The sequence below is a fragment of the Micropterus salmoides genome, unplaced genomic scaffold (genome assembly GCF_014851395.1).
Source record: "Micropterus salmoides isolate LMB-PRFRI ecotype aquatic unplaced genomic scaffold, ASM1485139v1 Ms_hic_scaffold_3, whole genome shotgun sequence".
NCBI classification, from domain to species: Eukaryota; Metazoa; Chordata; class Actinopteri; order Centrarchiformes; family Centrarchidae; genus Micropterus; species Micropterus salmoides.
In genome coordinates, this window is record NW_024042261.1 from 24,792,624 (window position 1) to 24,804,048 (window position 11,425).

General features: G+C 39.0%; 1 protein-coding gene across 3 annotated transcripts in view; it reads left to right on the forward strand.

Annotated features, from left to right (window-relative positions):
- The window catches only part of ppp1r37 (protein phosphatase 1, regulatory subunit 37), a 52,320-nt gene extending 45,638 nt beyond the window's left edge, over positions 1–6,682 (forward strand). For all 3 annotated transcript variants that reach the window (XM_038692347.1, XM_038692348.1, XM_038692349.1), the window contains exon 13: positions 53–6,682. The gene's annotated coding sequence lies outside the window, so the exon portion shown is untranslated. The remainder of the gene's footprint in view (positions 1–52) is intronic.
- The last annotated feature ends 4,743 nt before the right edge of the window (positions 6,683–11,425 follow it).

The following is an 11,425-nucleotide window of genomic DNA, read 5'->3' on the forward strand; positions in this document are numbered from 1 at the left end:
AATTTTCTCTGCCACATTCAGGACTAATTTATCTCCTGTGGTACTTCCACAGGGACTGATGACCGGAGAAAACGACACCCAGAGACTTTGTCTGGCTCTACTACATGACTGGTTGCTCTATGTTTTCGTCTTTTCTTTATCTTTACCACCAACACAACTTTTTTTCATAAAGGACAGAAGACCCGATGTTACAGTTGAAGCTCTACAAGAAAATACAAGGAAATTAAGGAAAAACACAAAAAGGACATCAACGTCTCGAGCTTGGCTGTGACAAAGAATCTATATCCACACTACATCAACCACTGAATCACACATACACATGCACATTGTGAGGAAGAAAGGGGAAAAATAAAATCACCCTGTTATCACTACATTTTGTCAATCTGCGATCTTTACAAACAAGCAGCCGCCTGTGAGTGGGAAAGAAGTGAGACGGGACAAAGGAGGGAGGATAAAACACTAACCAAAGACGGAACACAGACTTCTCACGGCCCTACCTTTTCTCTTGTGTAGATTTCCACTGTAGTTTCGGGAAATATCTAGAAGTTGAAGTTTTTGTCACAACACACACACACAAAGACATGACGCTGATAATGAGAAATGTGGGGTTGATGGTACGGACCTGCTAGCTTTAAACACTTGTACTAGAGGTGGAAGGAGGTCACCGTCAAAGGCTTTTATATCCAAGGAAGCTGAAGATGATTACAAGTCTGTTTAAATGTCAAGTTTTATGTCTGCGTCTCCACACCCGACCATTCTCCTCCTTCAGACACAAAAAAAAAACCTCTTAAGGGACCTCTGCCCGAGTGACTTCTCCCTCGTCTGTTTCTCATCCTCTGCTCACATTGGCCCCTCAGGAATTGGCGTCCCCCCTCCGGTCAGTCTCCTCAGATATGATGCGGAGGAGCCGCAACTGTCTCTCCCGCCTGTCTCCGCAACAACAACAAAAAAATTTTAAATCACTTTTGAAAGTCACAAAGTCAGAAGTTTGCTCCCAGCTGAAAAACTAAACTCCTGCTAAGTGTTGGAAAGCTAGATGATTCTGCTTTTTTGAGTTATTTACAGTAAAACAATCTTTATTTTCCTCGACTCTATTATTGCTTTTGTTTGACCGTTTTTTTGTTGTGTTTCAAGAAAAGCAGCTCGGTCTCTGTCATCATCTCCCCTCTCCTTCCTCCTTTCCCTCTGTCTTCCACCGGTACTTTGTGCCATCTCACCTCTCTGGCTCATTATTCATGTTGCCTTCAACCTCACCACTTCAGATTCAGTCTTTGTTTAGTTTTTTTGGCTGCTTTGAGAAATCAGTAATTTTGTATTTATTTTATGGTTATATGAGCCTTCTGATTTTTTTCCCGTTTTCTTCTTCACTCTCCTCATTTTATCGTTTCTTTTCCATTTGGGGGTGAATTTTTAAAGATTAACCCCATTTTTGATGTATATTTCAGATTCAAACTAGAGCAGATATTTAGTTTTTGTTTAGTTTTTTTTTTGGGGGGGGGGTAATTTGTGTTGGAAGAAAAGGTATATATTATTGATTGGTTGACTGGTGGCAGTCTGGGTGCAGTAATGAAAGCAAACACAAGGAAGCAGCAAACATAATAGTTCACATCGAAAAGTCCTTGTTGTTGTTTTAACACTAGTCTGCTGGGTGAAGCTGTTGCCACAAGGGGGAGCTAGTGGTTGTGTTTTCCTACAGTGGCGACTGTACTAAAGGATGTCACAGTCTGAACAGCATCAACAGATGTCTCTATTCATATCCAGCTCCTGTCCTGAATTTTCCAGGAGGAGGGAGTAAAACTTTACATGAGATGTCAGCTGCATGTATGTTGCATTCAACCCTCCTGCTCCTCTCCACCCAACAGATAGTTTGCCCCCACTGTTTGTTATGCTTTAATTTTTAGAGATTTTTAATAATTTGTTAACTTAATTGAAATGTGCTGGTAATCACAAAGATCTGTATGGCGAAATTTGTTCCTCTCAAATAAATGCATGTAATGACTAATATGAGTGAACGTTTCAATGAAATTTCTCTGTTTTGGACTAACAGGAAGAAATGTGTTCAGATCACGTTTGTTTGAGATTTTTGGTTACAGCTGGTGACTCTTTTTCAGATGTGTGACCTTTTGAAACCTCTTATGAAAATGTTTAATTTGATTAGAGACTAGCTGTGCAGAGTTGTTATGTCACTATGAAAGCTGTACTGGTTAATGGATACAATATTAAAAGGTGCAGTCCCTATAAAAGTAGGCTTTTATTTTCACTTTCTGTTGATCAGTACCAAAAAAGTAATTACATCCGTTATGATTCAGTGTTGTCTAACAAAGTCCAGGGAGGTTTGAATACTTGTTACAGCCACTATCTGAGTGAGTGATAGAGTGGCTGTGCAAAATGACAATCACATTTTGTTATAGTGAGACATCAGGCAGGTAGATTATGTGTTGGCACTAATGTACAGCCCTTCACAGGGGCCTTAAACCAAACCTGGCACTGGTTCCCAGCCTGTGAATATAAAAGCAGAAAGTTGTTTTTATTGCCCAAAATTACATTTTCTGGCATTTTTCCAACCTTTGCTTTGTTTTCTTGTAATAAGGTTTTAGGTGTTTCAGGCCTTTTGACCACTATACAAAAATACAACTAAGACCAAGAGTCTACAGCCATGCTAGCAGCTTGTTGAGGCTGTTTTTATGCTGTGTGCACGTCATATGGGATGGATAGTAGAGATGGGAGATTCCCATTGCTTTCACATTATCAACATGGTTGTATGATTACAGAGTTGGTCATGTGAGGATTAAAATACTTTGTATTGACGATGTAACACCATAACCATTTGGGTTTAATTACACTGAATAGTATTTCGCTGATGTAAGGCGTCCATATTAGTTTGGTTTTCAGGTACTCCTGTAATATTAAGCATCAAGTCATAAATTCCGTAGCTTCTGAAAAGTCCAAGTTTCCCAGTTGAAATTACAATTTGGAAGTTTGTGAACAGTATTTATGAGTATTTTTCTATCCATCTGTCTCTCATCTTTTCCTGTAATACAAAAATAATCCTCTTGAACTTAGGGGTGGTTACATATATTTTTACAATATAATGTGATTTGGGGTGATTAGATAATCCCACCCATCATATAAAACTGCACTTTACAATTAGCTCATGTGGGTAGCTAGCAGAGTCTTATCATAGAAAGAGATGTTTGGATTTCAGATGGCACAACCTTTTTTTTCACATTTCCAAAGAATGTGGTTGAGATCTAATTTGTCCATTTAGCCCAAATGGAGAAAACCTACTGGAAGTGAACAAATAGTGCAACATCGTTTTCGCCACTTTCTGCTCGTCATGGTGAGCATTTCAGAGCTCGCAAGCTAGCTGTGAATGGTGTGATAAGCAACCTGCTCTTTGTCCTACAATTTATGTGGTGTTGTGTTAAGCAGAACTTTGTTTTCTGTAATCTTGGATGCCAGGACATAGATAAGAGGACAATAATCTTTCCCATCACAGACATTAATCCACAGCAGATAAAGACTAAACCTCCTGACCCACCAAGGCATTTTTTGTTGTCAATTGTTTGGTAGCAGTTTTGAGGTTTGGTGCCTTGCTCAAGGGCACCCCTGGACCTACCAGTCCACACTCCCTATTGTGGTCCTTGCTGGACTAGCCACCCTCCTGTTTTTAAGCCATGTCCCTACAGACTAAGCTACACAAAGAAAATTAATGGGGGTAAACTTTGTGTTGTGTTCACCCTCATGGCACAGTCTGACCAAAATTTGCTTTCAGTTTATTTCTATGTGAAACGGGATGAGACATAGTTGCAATTTGACCCACCTTCATGCTTCACGCAGAGTTTAGTCTGATTGAACTCAGGCAGTAGTTTTCAATGGTTCCAAGTGCTCTTAAGGTTAGGTGTCCCACAAGGATGTATTCTAGGTCCTCTTTTATTCACCATATACATAAACAATATTATCTCCATTCCAAATTGTAATGTAGATTTTTATGATTATATTATTTTTATGCCACATCTGGCCAATGCAAATCTACAGTCTGATTTTGATACATTTCAATGTTTTAAATTCTGACTAAACAAAATGTATGCTATTTTCAAGGTCAGTTTAAGAGTATCCACCCTACTGTATCTGTACCCTTCAGGGTTCTCAGTTTGAAATTGTTGAGTCATACTTGTTAATCTGACTTGACATTAGACTCACTTTTTAGACCTATGTGAAACACCTGACAAGCAAACTGAAAATCAGGTTTTTGTATAGAGTCAGATCAATCTGTGAATTCTTTTGTTTCTGTCCATATTTAAACTGTATATGTTTATTCTTGTTCACAGGGCTCTATTTAAAGAGATCATGTTTCACCTGTTTAAATAAAGCTAACGCACTCACAATGATAATGCTAACATGCTGATGTACTGCAGGTATAATGTTCATCTTAGTTAATGTTTAGATTTGCAAAATAGCCCTAAAAAAACTACAACAGAGGCTGATGGGGATGCCATTTGTTTTCTGCCCTGATGATGGAGCTAGAGGAAAAGTCAGGGGATAAAAGTCCATTAAGTGCCATTAATCCTGATGGGAACATGAATGACTGATCCAATTTCATGGCATTCCCTCCGATAGTTGTTGAAATATTCAGTCTGGACCAAAGTGGTGGACCAATCAGCATTGCCACAGAGCCATGCCGCTAGCACGGCAAAAAAAATGATGTGCTAAATATTCAAAAGCAACACCTCTTTCCAAGAAGTGCACCCCTTACTCTAGAACGCTGGTTCCCAGTCTGCGGGTCGGGTCCCTACAAAGGATCACAAGTTAAATCTGAGGATAAGAGAAGCAGAAAAACATGTTTCTGCTAACCAAAATTATGTTGAAGTTCTTCTAAGCTTCGCTTTTGTTTCTTGGGATAATTTTCGATAATTGTATCCGTTTCATGCCCTTTAAAAGTATTTCAGTAAAACCCCTCACACCCTGACACGTTGTTCACGTTTCCTGTAGTGAGGGTGTGTAGCGGTGGCACAGGGTTGAGTACAGGGTGGGAGCTCTGCTCAGTATGTGTTACTGAAATTCTCCTCTTAAGGAATTCCAGGCTGCACTAATCCACTCCCGCCCAATAATGCTCCAACAGTACAGGGTGGAGAGTTTTGAGACAGTCAGATGTTATTAAATGTGTTTTTAATTACCCTACAACACTTACAAACTACCACGAGTCAATAGTCTCTAACACAGGGTCCTTTTCGTTTGTTCAACTGCAAATCCTTTATCTGTAATCTAAATCACTGGTTTGTAAACTTTCATGTTATGATCCCTCAAAATAAAACATTGTCTACTCAGGCAACCCCATCTCCTTGGAACAACTCATACATATATATACTACTAATTTGTTTTGTCAGAACATTTCCCTTAATTTCTAATTGACTCAGGACAGCTACTCACTTGTTCAATATGTCAGTGAGCTGTGAGCAATTTTCAGATGGTTACATATTAATATTTTTAGGAGATAGATTTATAACTAAATTGAACAATACTTTCTCGTGCAGCAGAATTGTTTAGCCATTTTTCCTATCCTGTTATTTTATAACTTTGCTTTCTTGCCAAGAGTTTGATGAGAAGATCGATACCACTTTCATAGCTGTACGTTAAATATAAAGCTACTGCCAGCAACCGCTTAGCTTAGCTTAAAGACTGACTGTTTGCCTGGCAATTTCACATTGAAAACAAAACACTGTAAAAAGACAACCTGTTGTTTTCACATTTCAGTTTCAGGCACGGATTAAACAATTATTGATCTTTAGAGGCGCTGGCTTTTTTACTGTTTGACAGAGCCAGGCTAGCTGTTTCCCCCTGTTTCCAGTATTTATGCTAAACTAACCATCTGCTGGTGGTATCTTAATTTTTAGTGTACAGATATGAGAGAGGTATTGATCTTCTTATCAAACTCTCTGCAAGACAAGTATGTGTATTTCCCAAAATGACAAACTAATCCTTGAATCGTCTCATGGCCCGAGTTTTAGCCTGTGGCTCCTTTAAAGGGTCCTGCCTCCCAGGTTGGGAACCACTTAAATGCATGTGGGGCTTAAATGCATGCAATCCTATTGTTGAATATATGTTTTTAAACATTGTCTATGATCCAAGCCTTGTAACTATTTAGTTTCCTTTAATACATTTAATTTTTCATTCATTTTGTATTCAAGATTAAAGAAAAAAACATGAATGCTCGGAAATATTTGCCCTTTTCCTCCCCAACCCTCCCTTTCCATGCGCTACACTATGTGTTTCATTTTTTTATCCTCAACCGCAACCTACACATAACACACAGTATCACCACCTCCAGAAAATGTAATATAAGGTGACTTTCATTTGTTACTCAGATTTTATTACGCTCTTTCTTTATGGTTAGATTTTTTTTCCTCCGGAAAAAATGGTAGTGTGTTTGGAGCAAAGGTTATTGTTAACCATTAAAACTGTTGTTGATGTTGTGCAATCCCCCAGTCAAGCACACACAAAACATCCATACTGTCAAAGTGTCTGTCTCATATCACAGTGCATTTTAATAATTCCTGTTTCTGAATCAAGGCCTGTCTTCACACACACAAACCTGCCATACAGTGATTGTAGTTTGCTGTTGCTCTGTGTAGTTCTCAGTGAGTCTGGATTTCTGGTTGAAATAAAACATTTCTTAATGTTCTGTTGACATCCTGTTTTCTGTTGATCATGACTCCTCATGTGGTTAAAGAAACTACTGAGGCACATTCTCTGTACATTGGTATGAAACATGTGATTGTGCACCTCAGGGTGAAGAGTCCATCGACGTAAAGTCTTCTTTCTGTGAAGTTTTTTGCAAGATTCACAAACAGAGCGAGCCAGTTTAATTTCCTCAGTCTAAGACATGAAGATGATTAACTTCATTTGAGACTGATTGATGCCTGTTCTCAGCAGGGAGTCAAACTGGACCACTATGTTGTTTCATAAACATTAACTGGTTATAATTGTGTTCTGGTTGTTTTAAAGGGATTTATTTTTCACCTGTACAGGAAGACCAGGTGAAAGTAGGTGAATGAAATTCTTCAGACAAGGTTACACCAGCAACTACTGACAACAGTAGTAGCACAACAATAAGGAAGGAATTATATAAACAAAATATCTGAAATGCTAATAATGAAATGCTAAAAGACACTGAAATTCCAGGTGACTAAAGCTGAAAACCAAAAAAAGATCAACAGAAAGCGATTCAGCAACAATTTTGATAATTGTTTTCTATTTTTAAGAAAAAATACCGCGTTTGTCTTGACTCTGACAAAATATTCTTATCACATTATCTTATTACTTTCTTCTGAAGTTTCATTGACATATTATGGCTTTCATCAGCAGATAGTTTTTTCGGTTTTCAAGGAGGTGGTTTAGTATTTGATATATTTACCGTGTTCTCTATACACAATTTGTACGTACTAACTTTGCTACTTTATAGTTATGCTCTGACACTATTCAGAGTAAATGGTATACCTTTCTTTACTCCACAAGCATTTATTTGCCTTTTATGTTTAATAGTCACATTGCAGACTAAGATTTTTCTCTGAAAGTGAGTTTCCAATACTACTGTACTTTTACTACTGCTACTTAAAGCGGGGATTGGCAATTTATTTCAGAAGCATTTGTTATATTTTTAGAAATTCTCTTTACATTCCGGTAGCAATCAATAAATCAAATGCTCTGACACAAAAATTTAAAAAACCTGGTATCTGTGGTTGTCGCAGGACTGTAATATGCACGGCCATTGGCCGACCTACCTACCTGCTCGCACTCTGCCCGTGCACTCAGTGTTTGTGTTTTGGGGGATTGAGTTACCAGCACAGCACCAATGTTAGAAAGAAAACGTCAACTCCGGCCAGGACTTGGTCTGATGACATCCACCGCAGACACAAATCCAGCAAGTAAGCAATTGAGAGCACCAACGATCACTCCACCATCTGAACTCCCATTGTTAAACGGGTACAATCGACTGACTCAATGAAATACTAACTATGTTGAACCCAGGTGAGCTGATCACACTAGTATTAATGCTAACCAAAACCCAAGAAATAGCAACAAAACCCCTGCTTGTTAGGAGTGTGGTTTGTGTTCATGTTTTCCTGTTTAAGTCTGGTTTTGGTTCTGTGTTTTTCTGTGTAGCCTTGTTTGTTTATTCACATGTTCTAGTTTACTCTCTGTTTTCATGGGTTTGGTTTTGGATTCTGTGTTTCTACAGCTTTATATGATCTTGTCATGTTTAGGGTTTTGTAGCAAAGTTTAGTCCTTTGTTCATTCGCATGTTTAAGTTTTCTTAGTACAGGTACTGGTCATATAATTAGAATATCATCAAAAATGTATTTATTGATGATATATTGAAGATTTATTTCAGTAATTCCATTCAAGAAGTGAAACTTGGATATTATATTCATTCATTACACACAGACTGATATATTTCAAATGTTTATTTCATTTAATTGTGATGATTAAAACTGACAATGAAAATCCCAAATTCAATATCTCCAAAAATTAGAATATTACTTAAGACCAATCCAAAAAAAGGATTTTTAGAAATGTTGGCCAACTGAAAAGTATGAACATGCATGCATGTACAGACCTCAGTACTTAGTTGAGGCTCTCTCTTCCTCCAGACTCTGGGACCTTGATTTCCAAAGGAAATGCAAAATTTACTTTCATCAGAGAACATAACTTTGGACAACTCAGCAGCAGTCCAGTCCTTTTTGTCTTTAGCCCAGGCGAGAGGCTTCTGACGCTGTGTCTTGTTCAAGAGTGGCTTGACACAAGGAATGCGACAGCTGAAACCCATGTCTTGCATACGTCTGTGCGTGGTGGTTCTTGAAGCACTGACTCCAGCTGCAGTCCACTCTTTGTGAATCTCCCACACATTTTTGAATGGGTTTTGTTTCACAATCCTCTCCAGGGTGCGGTTATCCCTATTGCTTGTACACTTTTTCTACCACATCTTTTCCTTCACTTCGCCTCTCTATTAATGTGCTTGGACACAGAGCTCTGTGAACAGCCAGCCTCTTTAGCAATGACCTTTTGTGTCTTGCCCTCCTTGTGCAAGGTGTCAATGGTCGTCTTTTGGACAGCTGTCAAGTCAGCGGTCTTCCCCATGATTGTGTAGCCTACAGAACTAGACTGAGAGACCATTTAAAGGCCTTTGCAGGTATTTTGAGTTAATTAGCTGATTAGAGTGTGGCACCAGGTGTCTTCAATATTGAACCTTTTCACAATATTCTAATTTTCTGGGACTCCATATCTAGACAAAAATGTGCGGATAAACAGCCCCTTACCTGACCCTCTGCACATCAACCAAGGCATACAGAGGATGTCCTGAATGGAGACCAGAATTTTCATGTCAATAAAAAGAATGACTCCAAAGCATTTGTGTGAATTTACTGCACATCTATGAACTTACCCAACATGTAAATAAAGCCACTGATCAGCATGGTAACAGTCTAAACTTAGTAATAACAAGATAAAACATTGACAATGTTTCAGTGTTCAAATTACCTATTTCTGACTATCACTGTGTTTTGTGTCGCTTAACATTGGATAAACAGTCAATTTATGACAGTTTCTGGAAGACGATCACAATGCTGATGCATGCGCAGTGGGGATATGATGCCATTGAAAGGTGACCAAATGAAACACACCTTTACTTTGATTAAAATTACGTATTTCTCAGGGTTTGAAACTTGTTTGAAACATTTGGGATCATGTACACAACTCGAGAAAAAATATAACAAAGGTCTTGTTGTGTTTACATATTTATGCAGGAAAGTTACATATTATTTCTTTAACTGGCTAAGATTTTCCTGAAACAGGAAATGTTTTTTGCTCACTGCTTCGCATTGCAACCTTTTTTTAAATGTTGCATTTTATTTCCAAATAAATGCCATGTTGCCCCATGTCTGTTGGGTGTGTAAATAGGCAAGTGCTTGCAAAAATGAATTTGAAATAGCTTTATATGATGATAATCTGTCAGTGTTGTGTTTTCAGATTGTTCCAAAGCCTCCAAGTTGCCCTAGGAGACGGTCATAGCAGCTTTAAAGAAATTCTCCAAAGGTAAAGGTAGCCAAGCTGCCAGGTCTGTGGGCCCTCTTTCTGTTAAGGGACAGTGGCAAGTGATCAAGTGCTTCCTCGCTGGTTCTTGGGCTTAGCCGTGCCTCAGGAATGTGCCGGTATGCTGGTAGAACAGTAGGGATTTATCCGTGGTGTCAGCCCCTATCTGGCCTGTTGATACACAGTCCAGTGGACTGCAACGAACCTCTGGCACACAAGAGCAGGGCTGATGGGACAGCAGCGTCATCTGTGGGATCAAGAGTGCTGAGAGGGGGACAGAGAGGCTGCACCACCTAGACAGCTTGAATAAGCTAATAAATACAGAATAAATTAAGTTGCCTTAAAAGGAACTGTTTGACATTCAGGGAAAGACGTTTTGCTTTCTTGCTGAGAGTTAGGTAAGAAGAAGGGCGCCACATAGCCAGGAGACTCTTAGCTTAGAAGAAGGGCGCCACACAGCCAGGAGACTCTTAGCTTAGCTTAGCATAAATGCTGGAAACTGAGAGAAACAGCAATTCCGGCTCTGTCCAAAATCCAACTACTTATTAGAGCTGCTGGAACACGATTTTGTTACCTGTGGAGTCAGGCCTGCTGTTTCTACCTCTTTCCAGTTTGTATGCTAAGCTGTTTCCTGGCTGTAGCTTCATATTTGATATACACACTTCAGAGTGGTATCAATCCATCCATCTATGTCTTGGCATAAAGTGTCGAGCTATTCCTTTCATTTTCCTTTTACGCAGCTTAAAAGTGAGACTGTAATTTAGGAATAACACATTCTCCCTCCTATGGTTCATAAGCAATGCACCTTTGCTCGCTTCACGGTGTTGTTGCCATACCCTTACTTGGTCTGGTATGAGCAGGAGCTTATGGTGGCTAATGTTACTAAATTAATACATATTAAGATTTACCTTTGTCCTATAACTGCCACAGCAACCACTGACTTTAAGGTTGGACAGTTCATCGAACACCCACCCCACACTGTCACACATTTATGTTCTTTGTCAGCTTGTTCCAGTGCTTGATTTGAAGCTACATGATGTTTGGGCAGCGTAAACATCATATAGCTCCATGTGGTTAATGGCCGTACCATTCTATCAGATGGAAATCCCAAATATCCGCCTGACATATTTGGAATCTCCTCTAGAACTTAACGTTTCCCAGCATGACTTTTAAATTGACAGAGAGGTTGAGGTGAAGGAATTCATGGCAGCAGCAAAGGTGCATTTTGACCATTGGAAGTGCTTTTTCTTCTGGCATCTATAAATTACATAATATTATTAATTATGTAGGGTCGGGGCTCAGATGAGGAGTCTGTGGTGTTTAACAATGAACAGAC